This window comes from Rutidosis leptorrhynchoides, chromosome 2, assembly GCF_046630445.1.
Source record: "Rutidosis leptorrhynchoides isolate AG116_Rl617_1_P2 chromosome 2, CSIRO_AGI_Rlap_v1, whole genome shotgun sequence".
Lineage (NCBI taxonomy): Eukaryota > Viridiplantae > Streptophyta > Magnoliopsida > Asterales > Asteraceae > Rutidosis > Rutidosis leptorrhynchoides.
Window position 1 is genome coordinate 329,254,421 of NC_092334.1, and position 21,389 is coordinate 329,275,809.

The 21,389-nt window shown below is 36.4% G+C and overlaps 1 non-coding gene across 1 annotated transcript; it reads right to left on the minus strand.

Moving 5' to 3' along the window:
• Positions 1-18,684: 18,684 nt before the first annotated feature.
• On the minus strand, positions 18,685-18,790 carry LOC139894851 (small nucleolar RNA R71). Its single transcript, XR_011775331.1, has one exon. It is a non-coding gene; the product is annotated as a small nucleolar RNA R71 (small nucleolar RNA).
• Positions 18,791-21,389: the final 2,599 nt, after the last annotated feature.

The following is a 21,389-nucleotide window of genomic DNA, read 5'->3' on the forward strand; positions in this document are numbered from 1 at the left end:
GTTACCAATTTTCACGTAGCTAAAATGAGAAAAATTATCCAATCTTGTTTTACCCATAATTTCTTCATTTTAAATCCGTTTTGAGTGAATCAAATTGCTATGGTTTCATATTGAACTCTATTTTATGAATATAAACAGAAAAATTATAGGTTTATAGTCGGAAAAATAAGTTACAAGTCGTTTTTGTAAAGGTAGTCATTTCAGTCGAAAGAACGACGTCTAGATGACCATTTTAGAAAACATACTTCCACTTTGAGTTTAACCATAATTTTTGGATATAGCTTCATGTTCATAATAAAAATCATTTTCTCAGAATAACAACTTTTAAATCAAAGTTTATCATAGTTTTTAATTAACTAACCCAAAACAGCCCGCGGTGTTACTACGACGGCGTAAATCCGGTTTTACGGTGTTTTTCGTGTTTCCAGGTTTTAAATCATTAAGTTAGCATATCATATAGATATAGAACATGTGTTTAGTTGATTTTAAAAGTCAAGTTAGAAGGATTAACTTTTGTTTGCGAACAAGTTTAGAATTAACTAAACTATGTTCTAGTGATTACAAGTTTAAACCTTCGAATAAGATAGCTTTATATGTATGAATCGAATGATGTTATGAACATCATCACTACCTTAAGTTCCTTGGATAAACCTACTGGAAAAGAGAAAAATAGATCTAGCTTCAACGGATCCTTGGATGGCTCGAAGTTCTTGAAGCAGAATCATGACACGAAAACAAGTTCAAGTAAGATCATCACTTGAAATAAGATTGTTATAGTTATAGAAATTGAACCAATGTTTGAATATGATTATTACCTTGTATTAGAATGATAAACTACTGTAAGAAAAAAAGATTTCTTGAGGTTGGATGATCACCTTACAAGATTGGAAGTGAGCTAGCAAACTTGAAAGTATTCTTGATTTTATGTAACTAGAACTTGTAGAATATATGAAGAACACTTAGAACTTGAAGATAGAACTTGAGAGAGATCAATTATATGAATAAAATTGAAGAATGAAAGTGTTTTTAGGTGTTTTTGGTCGTTGGTGTATGGATTAGATATAAAGGATATGTAATTTTGTTTTCATGTAAATAAGTCATGAATGATTACTCATATTTTTGTAATTTTATGAGATATTTCATGCTAGTTGCCAAATGATGGTTCCCACATGTGTTAGGTGACTCACATGGGCTGCTAAGAGCTAATAATTGGAGTGTATATACCAATAGTACATACATCTAAAAGCTGTGTATTGTACGAGTACGAATACGGGTGTATACGAGTAGAATTGTTGATGAAACTGAACGAGGATGTAATTGTAAGCATTTTTGTTAAGTAGAAGTATTTTGATAAGTGTATTGAAGTCTTTCAAAAGTGTATAAATACATATTAAAACACTACATGTATATACATTTTAACTGAGTCGTTAAGTCATCGTTAGTCGTTACATGTAAGTGTTGTTTTGAAACCTTTAGGTTAACGATCTTGTTAAATGTTGTTAACCCAATGTTTATAATATCAAATGAGATTTTAAATTATTATATTATCATGATATTATCATGTATGAATATCTCTTAATATGATATATATACATTAAATGTCTTTACAACGATAATCGTTACATATATGTCTCGTTTAAAAATCATTAAGTTAGTAGTCTTGTTTTTACATATGTAGTTCATTGTTAATATACTTAATGACATGTTTAATTATCATAGTATCATGTTAACTATATATATATATATATATATACATATATATGTCATCATATAGTTTTTACAAGTTTTAACGTTCGTGAATCACCGGTCAACTTGGGTGGTCAATTGTCTATATGAAACATATTTCAATTAATCAAGTCTTAACAAGTTTGATTGCTTAACATGTTGGAAACATTTAATCATGTAAATATCAATCTCAATTTATATATATAAACATGGAAAAGTTCGGGTCACTACAGATTTTCAGTAATAGGAGGTGGGAGGGAGGATGAAGAAGCAACATGTGAATCAGTTGGTGTTGTATCTTTATCAAAATGACTTGGTTGAGTCTCCACAGTGGTTGACTGTGATGGTGTAATCGATACGGATTGAACATTTGAATTCTGTTGAGGAACATAAAGACTATCAAATAAGATATCCAGTTCCTCTGTTGTTACCGTAGGAACACCCTTCTTCAATAAAATTGAACTTTGCACGGAAGAAGTAGTAGCCAGGTTAGGATCGGGTTTTGAACTAAGTTGTTCAAAAGCCATTCCCGGTAATTCATTGAACCTTACATTAATTCTTTTCTTGATCATCTTCGACCGTTTGTGATAGACACGATAGGCAACTTTGTTCGAAGAATAACAGAGAAATATGGCCTGATCGCCATGAGGATCAAACTTTCCGAGGCTGTCAAAATCGTTAAGCACATAGCATATACAACCAAAAACACGGAAATATTTGACATTCGGGCGTCTACCATATAGTAACTCATAAGAAGTTTTATCAAAACCTTTATTAATGATGCAACGATTTTGGGTATAACATGCAGTGAAACTGGCCTCCCCCCACATTTTTGGAGGTAGTTTGGAGTAAGCAAGCATCGTCCATTCTGTTGTAGGGTTCGTGCAGCAGAGAACTGATGTTCAATGCCTTGGTCTTTCAAATAACTATCAAGCAGGTCATTCTTAAATTCCGTCCCATTATCAGTTCGAATACTCTTAACATGTTTGTTAAAAGAGCGTTGAATCTTTTTAATGAACTCAATGATAATGACGGGGGTTTCTGACTTAGTCCGCATAAGGAAAATCCATGTAAATTGGGTATAGTCATCAACAATGACAAGCACATGTTTCCGGCCCCCAAGGCTATAAATCCTCATGGGTCAACATAAGTTCATATGCAATAATTGCAAGAACGATGAAGTACTGGGGTTTTGCTTAAGCAGATGATTAGTCCGTTTCAGCTTACCCATCGCACATGATAGACACACATGATGCTTATCATATTGAAAGCTTGGAATACCATCAACTAAGTCTTTGGAGACCAGTCGATTAATACCCTTGTAATTCAGGTGTGACATCCGGTGATGCCATAACCATGAATTCTCCTTCGTTGATCGAGTAGCCAAACACATGGTTTCATGTGATGGTGCATCATTGAGGTCAGTAGTATAAAGTGAAGCACAACGTTTACCAACAAGGAGATCGTTTCCATCGGTGGATTGCACCGAGCATTGACGACGTTCAAACAAAACTTTGAGATCTCCGTCACAAAATTGGCTAACACTAAATAAACTGCACCCCAAACCCTCAACATATGAGACTCGTTTGATTGTTATGTCATTTTTCACAAAATCTCCATAACCCGTTATTGCTACAATCTCATCATTTCCAAAAGTAACCCTTCCTAGGAATTTGTCAATGAAATTGACAAGCAAGGATTTATTGCCCGTCATGTGTCGAGAGCAACCGGAATCGATATACCAAACACAGACATCAAAACCCTATAAATGTTAATTTCCTAGAGTTTAGGTACCCAAAGTTTCTTGGGTCCTCTACGGTTAGTATCAACAACAAACTTTGGATCAACAATGAGATAATCACGTAAAGCATCATGCAATTTAAACAATAAAGCATCATTTATAGCCATATTACATGAAGTATCATACGCAATATCAAGTTTTACATCGTTATCATAAGTCTTAGCACACAACTTATTCCATGAAGATGTTTTGTTCACAGACGAAAATTGAAAAACATGTGATGATTTCCTAGGTCGACTAGCAGATTGCTTTTGTTTGTTTGCTACTTTCTTAGTCGTGGACTTAGGAACCCATACATACTTGTGAGTCAAATTTGGATTATGACTTTTGACACGAAAAACACCTCTGTTAGTTAGACGTCCAAACTTTTCAGTTGACACATGAGATGATTGATTTTGCAAAATTTATAATTTGATTTTACGTTCCTTTGCATCATACTCACTCAAATCAGGTTTATGACTCGTGTGTTGTGTAGACTTAACTGATTTCGTTAAAAGACTCTTCTTTGATTTATTTGACATTGGAATCATAGGAATCTTTTCAGTTGACACAGAACCATTTTGATAATGAACTTTCTTAACAACAAATTGCATTGAAGGTGCAACTTTTGAAACACGTTTACCAAATAGAGAAAGTAGTAGGTTTTTAACAATAGTAATGGGTTTTGCATCCTTAGATGTTGTTGTCCCCTTCCCCTTCTTAGTAATCTCACCAACACATTCAGGCACATTGGTTTCAATAGTAGATGATTGCTTAAGTGTGTTAGCATGTTTCATTTGAATTATTTTGTTTTTTAAGCTTTTAATCTCAAGACATAATTCCTCAGCAGAAACTATCACTTCACCCTTCTTAAAGTCATAAGTACATTCTTTCTTAGGAAGTGATGGTAATTTATCACACAAAGCAAGCATTTGTTCTAATGATTGACACTTAAGTTGCAAATCAACATTCTCCTTTTCCAGTCTATCTACCTTACGACTCAAAATGTGTAAAGCAGATACGCTAGCGTAAAATACATTCAAAGGATCAATTATTGCATCAAAGTCTATCAAGTTTTCAACAGTCGGTTCATCTCGATTTTCTACCTTTACATCTAAAGCAGTTTGACCTAGGAATTCTGTCTCAAAGAAGACAGTTAGTTCACGTGCTATGTCTTCACGAAAAACATTATCAGAACATGCAGGTAAAGCCGGTAGAATGGTTTTGCATCAAAAGTTGGTTCATCAAACACTTCATCTATGTTAACAATGCTAGAACTATGTTTGCTAAACACTTCATTCTTAAGCATTAAAATGTATTTCTCTAGCATGAGTGTAGGAATGTAAACCAATCTACGTGTAGGCACATAATTAGCACATTGCACATTCTTTTCAATGTCAACAAGTTCCTTCCAGAAATCAGGATTTGATTTACCCATTTTAGCATTAATTTTCTCATACATTAAGCTAATTTGATGGTATCTTTTAGATTTGTGATTAATAATAATATCATCAAAATCAGCATCCGAAGCATGCACAAAATGAGATGGTAAACCAGCTTGAAAATAATTAGAATGATATAATCCTGGAATCTTTTTGGAAGCATCATCTAAAATCTTAGGATCTTCATAACCCAACCCCTACTTTTCACCATGAATCATTTTTGGTCTATTCATGAAAATTGTTTGTTTTGAAAGTTCCATATCAATGATAGCTTTGGATTGCACTGTGCGATAGAGTTTTTCCTCATATCGAGCTAGTTGTGCTTTCATATGAAAAGACTCTTTTGACAATGAAGAGATTTCAGTGTTCTTTTCAATTATGGTGTCTTCCAATTGAATAATTTTCTTATTTAGCTTTGAAAGTGTGGGTTCATGTTGGTTTTTCAGATTAGAAATATCTTTTTCTAAAAATTGAACTTTTTTTGCAAGTCGTTCTGATTTTAGACGATAATCTGTCCTTTCGACTTTAATCGGATGAATTGATTTCTTAAGATCTTCCAACTCAGTTTCTGTTGAGCTGAGTTGGACATTCAATCTTTGCAATTCCGATTGTAATTTAGATGAAGATGGTCTGGTCTCAGAAAGTTTGATTTTATCTTTTAAAACCTTGTTTTCAGATTTTAAACCTTTGACTTCTTTTGACACTGAGACCAGATTCTTCATCATATCATTTTGCACTTTTATAAAATCAGGTGAGATTTCAGATGATTTTACGTCATTATCATCAGATGTTGAGTCAGAATTCTCCATTGCTTCCTTAGCTTTGATGAGTTTAGTCACCTTGAAAATATTTGCATGTTCCACCTCTGAATCTGAATCATCAGTCCAGTTAAACCAAATATCATCAACCGGTTTCAGCTCTCCCCCACTTTCTACAATCTTTACCATCAACATTTTCTTCTTGTAGTAAGCTGCATCCTTCTTCTTAGGCATCTTGCACTCACGAAAGTAATGACCAGCTTTGCCACAATTGAAACAGATTGAATCATCCTTCTTGGAATCATCAGCACGTTGTTGTTGTTTTGATTGATCAGCTTTCTGGTAGTAAGAGGAAGACGATGAGTTCTTGCATTGATTGCTTGATTTGCCTTTAAACTTGTGTTTGTTCAAGGCTTTTGTGAACATGGCTGCCATCTTGACTAATTCAAGGTGAGAATCATCAACATCAGAAAGATTCAACTCTTCAGAATCAGTTGATTCTTCTACAAGCACTTTCTTGGACAAGCTTTTGGAAGTCGTAAATGATTTGCTCTTCTTTTTGGCAATGAGAGCAAGTGAATCCCCCGGAGAAGACTCTTTCCTTCCTTCTTGAAGTTTAGACACTTCAGGTTGGTAATGCATAAGAACTCCAACAAGCTCATGAATACTCATCTTGTCAATCTCTTTGGTAGATTGAACAATGGTTCCATGAGGAAGCCAATCAACATTGAGCTTTTTGAGAAATTTCATGTTGACTTCAGCATTTACTTTTATGATCTTGCACCTTTTCAACTCATTGAGAACACCATTGAAATGACGGTAGGTATCCTTGAGTGGTTCATCGGGTTCCTGCTTAAAATCTTCATAAAATCCCAGAGCCTTATTCAGTTTAGTAACGTCTGACATGTCATAACCTTCTTGCTGTCATTTGATCTCATCCTATATATCTTTGGTTGTGGTGTTGCTATCAACATTTTCAAATAACTCATATGGGATGGCTTGCATAACAATGTTCTTTGTCTCTATGTCACCCTGAGCTCTCTCACGTCTATCACTAGAAAGTTCATAGACTGGAATTGGCATACCAGTATCCGGATAATAATCTACAACTGGACCATATCTCAGAGAAGCCCATATGTACTTTGCTTTCTTATCCTTGTAGTCTATGTACTGAGTGATACGGTGAAGCCACTGAATGTACTTGCCATCAAACAATACTGGAGGACGGGAATTTGATCCAATGATCAAAGTATCTTGAGTAGACATCTTGAAATTGAGGTAGATTCGGTATTACACAAATCTAGGATGAAAAATCACAACAATCTAACAAAAAAGTCAGATTCAGTATTGTAGTAAATTCGGTAAAGATTCGGTACTGTAGCAGATTCGGTAAACCAGATTCTGTATCAGAAACTGATCAGAAATACAATTGACACACCCAGATTCAATATAGATTTGGTAACCACAAGATTTGTAGCCTGAGAACACTTAAAACCAATGAATTAAGTGATACCGAGATCCTGATTCGGTATATGACTCGGTAGTCAGATTCTGTATGATTTTAATGCAAACACAATCTAATTTCTTTGAATTAGATTCGGTACCCTTGCTGCACAAGGAAACAAGTTAGTATCACACAAAATATCAAAGATACTGAATGTATAGGATACCGAATGTCAACTGTAGCAGTTGACAATACCGAGTCTAAGTATGAAAACTTAGAAATTCAAACGAATCCTTTCTCAAACCACACCAATTAGCTGCGTATGATCAATCCGAATGCGATAGAATCACAAACACACCACAATCTGCAACACTGAATGCGAATTAACAACTTTGAAGCAGATTCAGTGTGGCAGTTACGATACCGAATGTAGATCAAATCTTCAAAACTTGAAGAATTGATGAAATTAAACCGTCAGAAATGTGATTAAACACCTCACGATCACAACTGAAACCTCAAACCTTTACTAAAATACATAATCAAGCTGGAATTGATCAATACCGAGAGTTTTAGCCACGAACTATAAAAATCAACTTGATTCTTCATAATTGATGTTAAAAAGCCTTAATGATGATCGAAACTCTTTCTAATCAACCTAATACACCTTCGCTGAACTTATCACAAGATTCTGAACGTCAGATTATCAGATTCGATTATGTCGAATCTGATTCAATATACCGAGAGTGCTCAGATTCTGTAATCTTCAACCTCTTGATCGATCTAGTGATGTAATATCACTCCCTGGATGCTCTGATACCAAATGATAGATCAGATTATGTTGAGATTAGAAGAAAAGACAAGTTAGAATGAGATTCGGTAAGTGTGAAGGAGATTCAGTATGAGAGAGAATCAACAAGATTTACATTCCACAGCTTCTAGAACTCGTTTACAACGCAATGGCTATCGAATTAGGACTACTTAGGTTCCTTATATAGCCCTCTTCTAAGGAACCTTCATTTAAGCATGTTTCACATCAACACTATACAACTTCGGGGTCCTAACAGAGTGTCTCATTTAACTTCTGAACAAAGTGATTAATGTCACTCTGCAATTTAGCAGCCTTAGAAGCTGGAAAGAAATGCTGCAAAAATCTGTCTTCCATAGCCGTCCAACTGTCAATTTCACCCTCGGGCAATGATTCTAACCAGTCCTTAGCATCGTCTTTTAAAGACCAAGGAAAGACCCTTAAATAGATAACAGTATCTGCAACTTGGGAAATCTTGAACAAATTACATATGCTTTTGAAGTTTCGAAGATGCTCGAATGCATCCTCTTTCGGTGTACCCCTGAATTGGCACTGGTGAGTGATCATATTTAAAATCTGCTCTTTAACCTCAAAATCTTTATCAACTACCATTTGGGTAATGGCATGTCCATTACCAGCCCTCGTGGCTTTCATCATCGCTTCCATGGATGGACCTCTCGCTGGTTCACCCATTTTAACCTCTTCCTTAATATACCCAAAATCCGGAATATAAAAAGGTAATTCTGAGAAACCTTCGGCGATTTCTTGCTCAACTTTAGCTTTGCTGCGTGTATGATAAACTCCAAACAGTTCCAGAGTTATTAGTACCTAACCTGCATTCACACCACAACAAAAACCTTCGCGTAAAACTGAAAATAACAGAAAAGTAACTTTCGCGAAAACAAGTTTCCACGAAAGGATCCAATAACTAAAAGCTTGTAAAATCCTAAGACACGCGGCTTCCCGGCAGCGGCGCCAAAAATTTAATATGCTTGAAACACGCCTAATCTTATTGTAATATGATTACGAATTCATTCATAGGGAGCAGTGTTTAAGATTTTATAACTGATAATTATTCTGAAGATTTATGTTGTAAAAATGGGGGTTTGAATAAACTAATAACGTGAAAATAAATAAAACGAATAAGCAGATGGACGAAACAGTGTTCACTCAGATGATTCACTAGTGACGTGAATTGTTCTTTCAATTAAAACCGATTAAATGTCTGATAAATTATAACTCAATCATCTAAAATTGACTAACTCACATTAATCTCATTCAAATAATCAAATCATAAAGGATTAAACTATTGTGATTCAATCAAGGTTAAACTCACATAAAACCTTAATTACTACGATCACTCGGAGAAATTACATGACCATGTTATCGAATTACCAATTAATCACCATTCACACTCACATGTAAATGTCTAGATCTCCTAAGAGTTGAAGCATAATCCGTTTATCACTAATAAACTCACGTAAACTAGGTAACAAATTATGTAATTAAAGTCAAGTAACTGATTCACACAATAATGGATCTTTTGGTTGAATACTATAATTATTAATCAATGAGATTCAGCTATTAAGATTTGATCCGGATTAAAATCACTTAAAATCCTAACTACAAAGATCACTCAATGTAATTACACGATTATGATGCCAAAAACCATTCAATTACCGATTAGATATTTAATACAATCACTTGAAATCAAATCCCTAACCGTCTAGATCACATGAAGTGTTGAAGTACACATTATCTAACACCTATTATCTCACAATAACAAGTTGATAACATGTATAATTAAATTAAAGTAGAAGGCATGCATAACAATGGGTCTTTGACCAAACTTATTAATACTAAATCAATCAAACATTAAATACATGAAAATAAGAACAATCCAACGATCAAAAGTTATTACATCTGAGTAAACACTAGAAGATTTAGCCTGACATGCTAGAAAAACCAACTAAACAATTGATAACAAAAGTGTTCATGATAATATCACTAAAAATTAAGAAAATAAATGTACCAATGATTATAGGTGATCAATCCTTTATCCTTGATGTTTATGATCTTCAAAATTGATGAAGAGTGGCCTCTAAACCTCCAAAAATGACCTTTTTTGCTCCGAAATCTGTAATATAAAAGTTGCTCAAAAGTTAGGGTATAAATGGTGTATTTATATGGAAATTTTCGGACCCCTGACTGGCACAAATTTCACGACCACCACCCAAAACCTCTCGACTGCGAAAACGCTGATTTTCCATTTTCGCGACCACCAGAAATTAGTTGCGACCATAACTTTTCCAAATTTTCCAAGCTGATCTTCTGTGATGTCTTTCGCGACCATAATGATATTTTCGCTACCATAACTACGTTTTGGCGACCATAGCAACAAAACTCGCGACCATAAAACCCTTCTGATGTGCATTTCGTGAGAGGATGCCAAATCTTGTGGGCACAATACCAACTTATACTAAATCTCGCGACCATAACCCCAATTACTATGGTCGCGAAATATGATTTTCAGTGCAGGTCTTCTAAAAGTGCTAAAATATGAACTTCAAGTGTCTTTTTAAACACGAAACTTGCCGAAATAAAACAAAACTCTTTCCTTGAAGACTTCTTAAACCTAACTTAATATTTTAACTTTAAACACGAATAAAAGTCTTCAAATCCTTATAAAATGCACACGTTAGGGACTGATATTGCGGAATAAAATATGTATAAATGAGGCAATATCATATGTGATGTGTTTCGATGATGTCGTTAATTACTGGATTTAAAAAGATAGTTAGGCCTTTAAAAAGAGTTTAACCATAAAGAACACCATGGCCAAATCAGTTTGACTTCCATGAACACGTTCGGTTATCCTAACGGTCCAATACTTTATGTGTTTAAACAAACAGTTCCTTAATTAACTAAGAATCCCTCAAGCAGGGTGCAATGCTTGAGACCGCGTTATGGTGAAGTGTACTAATCAGCACTGACCGGGTTCCATGTCATTACTAAGCAGAGGTACCGCTTACACAACCGTTGTGCTTCAGCATTCACGTACAAAGTTTATATGCTTGGTGACTACACTAGCATGGTCTAAGACCGACAATGTACTATGAGCCTAGTTAGATGTTTCACTACGAAAGAGTTCACAGTCAGAATCCAAGGCTCGGTGGACTTACTACATGTGCCTCAGTCAAACTTGCGTTGTATCTGATAGACTTCTCTTACCAAGGGTTGACACAGATAGTGTACTCTGAATCGGGGTTCGTGACTTCCCAAGAACAGAGTCGATAACTAAGATCTATTAGTTAGAAAATTGATTGAGTTTAAAGCATAATCGGAAAGCATCTCAACAACATACACAAACTATAACATTATTTTGGCATTATAACTAATTACATCATAGCATACACTAAAGATAACTATTTGCTAATCATGGTAACAATATCATAAATCATAATAATGGAAGACATTATATAAAGACAAAGGATAGAAGTACCAGTAGATTAAACGATTTTCGAATACAAACGTGACAACTTCAAACTCCAGACCGCTCCTAATACAATCTTCGGCGTTCTTCTCCGGGTACTAAATTTCTCGCACGGAGTCGAAGACCTTGAAACTATGACTAATATTATAGAAAGAGAGGGAAAGAAGTGAATTAAAGTGTGTGGAAAATGGATGAAAAATGCCCTTTATTTATACTTGATTATTGGCTGGGATACGGTTGGCAGGCCATATGGCAAGCAGTTTTCATAGGCCGGTGCCAAGGGCAAGACGTTTCACAGGCCGGTTCCAAGGCAGGCCGTTTGTGATGTGGCATGCCGTATGGCAAGCCGTTTGCTGCCATGTCTTGTTTTTTTGCTTGGATCGTTTTGCTCATTCTCGGTATCGTAACTTGGTTTCCGGGGTCGTAACTTGTCTTCCACGTTTTCGCTCGAGAATCTTCATTTTAGCTCTGATTCTCTTGATTCTTTTTTCACCGTCTATGTAATTACTTGATCTTCACTTTTAACTGACAAAGAGAGTATTTTGGTGATAAAGCTTGGAACTTTATTGTTTTGGGCCTCAATACCGGGGTGAAAATGTTACTTTTTAGCCGATATCATCTTCAAATAACTTAATGAAAAGTACAATACTTGGTTTCAACATGGAAATTTACTTGAATAATCAAAAGAACAATACTTGAAAAGTATATTGATAATGTAAATAATTGAACAGTAATTCGACTAAAAGATAAACCTAATCTAATGAATTGAAAACCGTATTCTCGTCTCCCCAAAACTGAAATTGGCTCCTCTATTTATAATAATTTTCTAGCCGTTGGCCAAGCTTCCTAGGCCGCCGACCTGAAATGGTGATGAAACTGAGGTTTCCGTCTTGATCATGGAAGCCGATGTCTTTAATGATCGAAAGTGTCTTCTGTTTTACAACTGGCAAGTGTAGCCAGCGGCTGTGCTTGTGTGGCAGCCATACTGATGGATTTGTTTACTTTTTTACTGAAATGCATGAATTCTTTCCTTAAATATCTATGGGGGTTTTGACTCCATGCCGCCGTATTGGACTACTTCTGGAATTTTTTATCATTAACCTGAATATTTTCCTTATTTAGCATATCCGTCGTCTTGAGTTTTACGTGGAAACTATTCTTTTTTGCAAATTTTGAATTTATTTTACTTTAACAAGGCCGCCGACCTAGGAGACAAGGCCATCATCCTGAGCAGTTTCTCAGATGTTCTTTGGCTTCTTTGTTTTATTACACTTTTGACTTTTTTTTCTTCACAATTGTACCCGCAAGGATCATAAATAATATTTTCGCACGGTTAGTAGCTTTTTCTCATTTTGCCACCAATAAACAAAGGAATATGTCATTTTTGTGCGAATTTGAGGAAGATAGCACCATAAAAAGGGTATAAACATATGTAGAATATCAGTGCTATCAAATCCCCCACACTTGAACTTTGCTTGCCCTAAAGTAAACTTAATTTAAGTTTAGAAACACTTGGTAGTTTTTAAAAAATACGAAGCTCATATATTCATAAAATAATAGGTGTCAAGTCCTAAGAGGTAAAGTCAAGTTCAAAAGAACTTCTAGCCTAGGGGCAGGAATAAACAATCGACTCATTCTAAGGGCTTATGAGCTTTTGCTAGTGAATTTTATTTGGAGAATAATTTCTCGCAACTTTTAATGAGATTTTATAGAAGACATTCAAGACCAACCATCCCAGACCAGAGCCTTAGGTGGACAGGTGATAAAGCACCCATCGGGCTTGCTTGTCAAAATCTTAAAGGTCATAAAGTTATCTCAACTTAAATTTTGACTTTCTGTGAGACTCATATGGCTAACATTTGACCAACTTATCCTAACCAGATGGTTTTGGTAAGCTAGGTGATAATGCACCCCTCGGGTTTACTTGTGGAGTACTCAAGGCTTATGATTGAGATAACCGATTCAAAGCAATTCGTAAAAAATTTGTATCTTATTGAAACATTTTGAAAATTATGAAAATTTTACTAAGACTTTAATAAAAAGAACAAGTGAAGTATTCACTTCCCCCACACTAAATTTGTGGAATGTTCCCATTGTACCTAACATTATAGTAGGCAAGGAAAGGATGACCATGGAAATTTAAGCAAACAATAATAAGCCAGTAATATAAATTAAAGAAGCAATTTCAGTATTTTAATCATCCAATAAAAAGAAGAGTACGAAGTGCCTCACGGACATGAGCTCCGACACTTTTAATTTAAACAAACAAACAAATAGAAAGAACATGGAAAACAATTAATACATAGTTTAATGTTGTTTCAAACATATTATGTACGTTGATTAAGGAGTCAGAAGCTTGACTCGCTTATTCTTCAACGTCTTCGGTTGTCCTTGAAGTCGTGCCCTTCTTCATTAGCACGCTTTATGTCAGTGTAGGGGTCATTACGTCCCCCACACTTAGCTTTTTCTTTAGTTGTGGATATAGCATTGATCCTTTCTTGTTTACAATTTGATGGTGTCATGTATTTACTTCGCTTTGGTTATGTTTTCTAAGACATATTGTTTCAGTGTTCATATTGAGTATGGATTTGGTTGTGGAGAGAAAAGGTCGTCCCATGACAATCATATGAACAGGGTCCTCGAGTATATCTAGTATGACAAAGTCGACCAAATAGGAGAGTTGACCAGTTGGCCACTCCTTTAGGTCTAAGTGAGCTTTCATCATGTAGAGCAATACTCACATCAGCCCTAGTTATCAGTGGGAAGCTATTTCTTTTGTATATGGTGATGGGCATAGCGTTTATACTTGCTCCTGAATCGAGTAGTGCGAAAACAATGTGTTGTTGGTGAATTTGCAAATTGCTTTAAAAAATCCAGGATCGTAACGAATGGGAGGAAAGTCTTCCTAGACATAGGTTATTGAAATTTTATAGTGGTCATTGGGTGGCCCAATAGTGATTATCGATGTCCTACTGTTGCGTTCAATGAATTCCTTCATAAAATTTCCGTATCGAGGGATTGCAGCGAGGATGTTTCCCTTAATGTTGCTCATTACAGATTAGACTTAGTTCTTCCTTTTTTCTTATTCTTGCTTGCTTGGCTAGGCTAAAGATTGATATGTCATCCTCTTCATCATCACAAGGGTTCTTCCCCATTCCCATTTTATTTTCGATATGGATCTCAGTTTGGATTTCCATTTTCTCGTCGTCTGACTTATCGTATTCGGTCGGGTAACCCTCATCAAGTAGAAGGTCTTCAGTAAGTTATCCTTCTGAAGCGCTCAAGATTGTTCTTTCTCGGAGGATTCGTGTGTTTTAGTAACTTCTATCTTCATTTTCATAATTAGGAAGCAAATCTTTTTCCGAGTAGAGATCTCGGGGTTATCATGCAGAGAAGGAAGTGGGTTTTCATTGTGAGAACCTTTTGACGTTTTATTGCTTTTAAATCTTAGACAGTTGAATTGGGTCTGTTTATGGGGAGTTGAGGTTGCTCCTTAGGTTTAGAAAGATCATAAAGTTTGGCGATATTTTGCTCGATACTTTGAATAAAAGCTTGGTGACTTGTTTGATCTTGAGTGAATAAGTACTTCAAATTCTCATTTGTCTCATTTTGACCTTTGATAAAGGTATTCAAATTATCCTCGAGAGATAATAGCTTATTATCTTGAGTATTTTGGGTAGTAGGAAATGGTGGCCGGTTTGCAACATTATAAAACCAGGTGGGTTATTTCTCGGGGCATAGTTGTAGTTGTCCGGGTAGGATTGAAGTTAGGAGCGTTTCGGATATTATAGTTAATGTAATTCATTTTTTCTAATTGCTCCATCGTGCTTTTACGAGGACAATTGTTAGGTCTCGCTTTAATGGCGTGCATTTCTTTAACAATCTTCTTTATTTGTCATCCAAAATTTGCGATGTTTGCATTCAATGAAGTCATTTCAGCTTTAACATCATATTTGCTTCCGATGACATTGATAGATCGTGAGATCTCAAGCCTATCATGCCACTCGTAGGTGTGGCTGGATTAGCTATGAGTTCATATGCTTTGTCGTGTGTTTTCTTCATAATTGCAAATACTATGATGATTAGGAAGAGAAACATGAAGACATTCTGGATTACTCATATTCTCCACCCGAACCAGATTAGGAGGAGCCAGACTCTTCTTCAGATCAGATTCCGGTCATATCTAATCATGCCGACATGATAACCGTCATCAATGACACCGATGAATTTGAAGATATTCTCGAAGCCATCCGTAAATCAACAATTGATTTCACATTACAATTAACATAATGGGTCATGGCTATCAAAGACGAATACAACCTTTATCTACAGATAGAAGACAATAATGTTCAAAATCTTAGAAGAGCGCATTCAAGACTTTATCAATACTCTTCACGATCATATCTACCACGAAGAAAGGCAACGAGAGCAAAATTCATTGGTTCGCACTATTCTCGAGACAAGATTTTGTTGAGATCAAAAGATCATTTACTCTAAGGTTTACAACGCCTTAGCCGGATCTGCACTTCCGTTCTCAGCAAATCAATGAGCACTACTGATTTTCATTCAGAAGCATATGGATCTCTCCACCGGACGCCTGACTTATCACTCTTATTTTTAAATGATCGAAGATATTCACAGCCTCTTCGCACTATTGGAAAGAGATAATTTCGAAAGCACACCAGACATGATAGTGATTTATGTAACAATTGATCAACATGCTGATATCGGCTAAAAAGTCATGATTTCACCCATGTATTGAGGCCCGAAAAAATAAAGTTTCGAGATTTATCGCCAAAATGCCCGATTTATCGATTAAAATTGAAGATCAAGTAATAACGAAGAAAGTGCAAAAAGAATCAACAGAATTGGAGCTAAAACGAAGATTCTAGAGCGAAAATGGTGAAAGACAAGAAACCAAGCTACGATCAAGGAAATTGAGTTACAATCCAGCGAAATCAGCAAGCCAAACGGCCTGTCAAATGGCTTGTAATGATGAAAAACGGCTTGCCAAATGGCCCAAGCAAATGGGCATCAGAAACGGGCCACCATTGCAAACGGGCCCTGCAAACGGCTTGCCAAATAGCCTACCAGTCATTTGCAGGCAAAACTAACTTCTATTTAAAGGCTTTTTGTCATCCATTTTTACACACACTTCAATTCACTTCTTTCTCTATCTTTCTACACTATTAGTCATACTTTTAAGGTCTTCGACTCCGTGCGGGAAAACTAGTACCCAGAGAAGAACGCTGAAGATTGTATTAGGAGCGGTCTGGAGTTTGAAGTTGTCACGTTTGTATTTGGAACTCGTTAAATCTACTGGTACTTCTATCCTTTGTCTTTATATAATATTTTCCGTTATTGTGATTTGTGATATTGTTGCCATGATTAGCGAGTAGTTGTTTTTAATGTATGCTATGATGTAGTCAGTTATAATGCCAAAATAATATTATGGTTTGTGTATGTTGTCAAAATGCTTTCCGATTATGCTTTAAACTCAATCGCTTTTCCAACTAATAGAACGTAGTTATCGGCTCTGTTATTGGGAAATCGCTAACCCCAATTCAGAGTACACTATATGTGTCACCCCTTGGTAAGAGATGTCTATCGGATACAACGTAAGTTTGACAGAGGCACACCGATTGTAGTAAGTTCACTAAGCTTTAGATTTTGACTGAGGACTCTTTCGTAGTGTAACATCTAACTAGACCCCTAGTAAATTGTCGGTCCTAGACCATGCTAGTGTAGTCACCAAGCATATAAACTTCATACATTCACACTGAAGTACAGCGGTTATTGTAAGATATACCTCTGCTAAGTAAGGCCATGGAACTCGGTCAGTGCTGATTAGTACACTTCACCATAACGCGGTCTCAAGCATTGCACCCCGCTTAAGGGAATCTTAGTTAATTAAAGAACTGTTTGTTTAAACACATAAAGAATTGGACCGTTAGGATAACCTAACGTGTTCATGGAAGTCAAACCTAATTTCGCCATGGTGTTCTTTGTGGTTAAACTCTTATAAGGGCCTAACTATCTTTTAAACCCAATCATTAACAAAAGCATCAAAACACATCACGTCTCTCGGATATGGCAAACCCTTTATTGTATTATGCTTAAGAAAGTTTAGACCTTTGTGGAATGTTAATACGTCACCCAACCGATTCGCTCATTTGGATGATCCGTCTGAACGTTTATGCCTATAGTCAGACTGCACGGGCGTCAGGGGTAAGGGACGTTGTTGTCTATTCAGAATCTTCAAGCCTATCGTAACCCAGTGACATGTCTTATGACAGGGGCGTTTAGTACTAGTGTAATGAATACAAGGTCACTATCTATTCATGAGCCAGCATTCCATAATCTCGGCAAATTAACTAATGAAATCTTAGTATGTGCTTGTTTTAACCTTATCTGAATTACGAATTTTATCGCATTTACTTTACTGTATCTTATAAACTAGAAAACCCAAAATTAGGTAACAAACCACTACTCCTTCACATTAGAATTATCTTAAGCTTTAATTATAGGTTCGATTCTACTGATATCTTAAAAATACGACCCTAGGTCATACTTACCTTACTCATAATAAGGAGTAGTATGATTTAGGCCCCGCTAGATATGAATTTAAAACTATTGTTCTCTCTCTTGATAAGCCATTTCTGACGCCTTGCGACCTGATGACACCGCATAAATAAAACCGTCCATTTCGACCATATCATTGTAGGTAACAAGTTTTTGGCACCGCTGCCAGGAAACTGGTATTAGACAATACTGCTTTTATCAAACTCATTCACAAGCATTTAGTGATGTCTAAGAAAGACAATAATCTATAAAGCACGCAAGGAAAAATGAATCAGAAATCGAATGGCATTATGCGTTACTTTAGCAGAAAATACCCGATTGAAGGTCGAGGAGGACCGATCAGATTTCCAGAGATTCATGGACACTTGTTCTAGTTAAAACATCACATTATACAGCTCATCCAAAATGGCTGTCAATTTCATGGATTACCAAATGATGATCCTAACTCTCACCTTGATAAATTCATATCTCTTTCGAACTCCTACAAACACCCTGGGATAGGACAATATATAGTCCGTCTATACTTGTTCCCCTATTCTCTCACTCATCATGCACAAACATGGTTTAAAGGATTAGAAAAAAGATTCTTTCACGTCATGGACGGAGATGGCTACTAAATTCCTAACCAAATATTTCCCTCCTTCTAAACAAACCAAACTTAAGAATGACATCATTAACTTTAAACAAAGTTATGATGAATCTCTTTACACTGCATGAGAGCGATTCAAAACCCTGCTGAAAAAATGCCCTAATCACTAGTTAGAACGGTCAGCCCAAATCTGTACCTTTTTCTACAATGGTCTTATGGTAAATCATAGGACGATGATCGATGCAGCTCCTCAAGGAAATCTGATGAACCAAAGTGCAGACGAAGCATGAGAGTTGCTCGAGAACATGACAATGCATTATCATGACTGGAATAGTGGTTAAACAACTTCATCATCTACCCCACTCTCCGCACTTAACAATCAAACAGAGGCCATTAAATCCCTTACGGATAAGATGGAATCTCTTGCCAAACAACTCAGAGAATTGAAGACGTAGCCGCAGCAGGTTAACCAGTTTTAGGTCTGTGTTAATTGTACCAACCTGCAAACCACTGAAGATATCAAGTTGAGTACGAAAACCCTGACGGACCTGTTTGTTACGTTCAATACCCCGCTCGTCACTCAAATCCCGGATTCATTCAACAACCTAGGGTTAACCAATTTCAAAGAAACAACCATCCTTTTCGCTATCGTTACGCACCTTATCCACCGCAACAATCTTAATTGACCTACGATCAACTACTTCCACTCACTGGTCCACCAGCTGAGGAAAATTCCCCAACCACCCAAATTACAAAAGTAACCAACCCTACTCTCGCGACTGATGATCAGTTGACTCAGTTCGTTCAAGGACAACAACAGCTAAATCAGAGAACTGCATCTAGACAAGACCAGACAGAGATACTAATGAGAAATCAATTGGCTCTGCTCAAAAGTATAGAAACACAGCTCGGACAGTTATCACAACGCCTTGAAACCCGACTCCAAGGGAGATTACCTAGTAATACTATCCAAAATTCCCACATAGAGGAAGCTAAGCAAATGAATTCCGTAATCCCAGAGGAAGAACCACGTAGAAGGTCAGCTAGGCTCAAGAACAAATCGACATATACTTAGAAGTTGTCCACTGCAACTCCAGTTCGTGTACCCTATCCGGGGAGGCTACAGGAGGAACCATCCAAGCTTGATTCCTACAAACTTAATGGAAGATTCCTGGACACCATGTCCAACATTCCCAACCAGAAGAGATATATCCAAAGGCTTCTCTCTACGAAGGAAAGGATACCAAATTCTAACAAAATTTCACTAAGTGAAGAATGCTCGCCATTACTCAGAAACTCTCTACAGTATAAGCTAAAAGATATGGGCCGATTCATTTTTCCGTGTTCAATCTACCATGTTGGAACCATTCATGCGCTAGCAGATTTAGGAGCAAGTATCAACCTAATCCCTATTCTCTCTACAAGAGATTAGAGCTAGGATACTTTTCACCCACTAAAATGACAATCCAACTTGCCAATCACATAATTCGATATCCTAAGGGCATAATTGAGAACGTCTTGGTGAAAGTTGAAAAATTCTTGTATCCTACAGATTTCGTAGTAATGGACATTAAGGAAGACCTATACACACCAATAGTGTTAGTAAGACCTTTCATGGATACGGCTAGGACTCTAATTGATGTGTATAATCAAATCTTGATCTTGCGATCACATGGGGAGAGCGTTACCTTCAAAATTGACCTACCTACCGATCTTTCTGGACATGCAGAGATGTTTACTATTTCCACTAGACGGATCACTTCCGATGATAAGTCTCCACTATCAGCTGATGATATCGAAATGGGTGTCGAATCAAAGTCTGCTGATGACCCAGAAATGGAAGAAGAAGATCCCAGTGAAGAAATAGAGGAAGAGGAAGAACCTAAGGAGGAAGAGGAAATGGGAGACGTAAAAGAAACTGCGATAATACCCTCTTTAAGCTTGGAACGTCATGAAGAATTTATGAGGCTTGAGATGGAAGATCACAGTTTAATCATTTGTTTCAAGAAGAAAATTGATAAGGCCGAGATTAAAGATATAGAAATTGACCCTGCAAGTTTCGAAGTGAAGAACCAGAATACTGAAGAAGTCCGTTCATCAAAAGAATACTATACCAATGATGACGAGGAAGAGCAACATGAAGACATTCTAGATGACTCATATTCTCCACCCAGGCTAGATCAGGAGGAACTAGACTCTTCTTCAGATCAGATTCCGGTCATATCTAATCATGCCTACATGATAACCTTCATCAATGACACCGATAAATTTGAAGATCTTCTCGAAGCCATCCATAAATCAACAATTGATTTCACATTACGCATAACAGAACGGATCATGCTATCAAAGATGAATACAATCTCTATCTACAGAGAGAAGACAATAATGTTAAAATCTTATAAGAACACATTCAAGACTTTATCAATGCTCTTCACGATCATATCTACCGCTAAGAAAGGAAATGAGAGCACAATTCAGGGGTTCGCACTATTCTAAAGACAAGATTTTGTCGAGATCAGAAGATCATTTACTCTAAGGTTTACAACGCCTTAGCTGGATCTGCACTTCCGTGCTCAGCAAATCAACGAGCACTACTGACTCTCATCCGGAAGCATATGGATCTCTCCACCGGAAGCCCGACTTATCACTCTGATTTGCAAATGATCGAAAATATTCACATCCTCTTCGCTCTCTTGGAAAGAGATAATTTTGAAAGCACACCAGACAGGCTAGTGATTTACGTAACAATTGATCACCATGCTGATCTGATT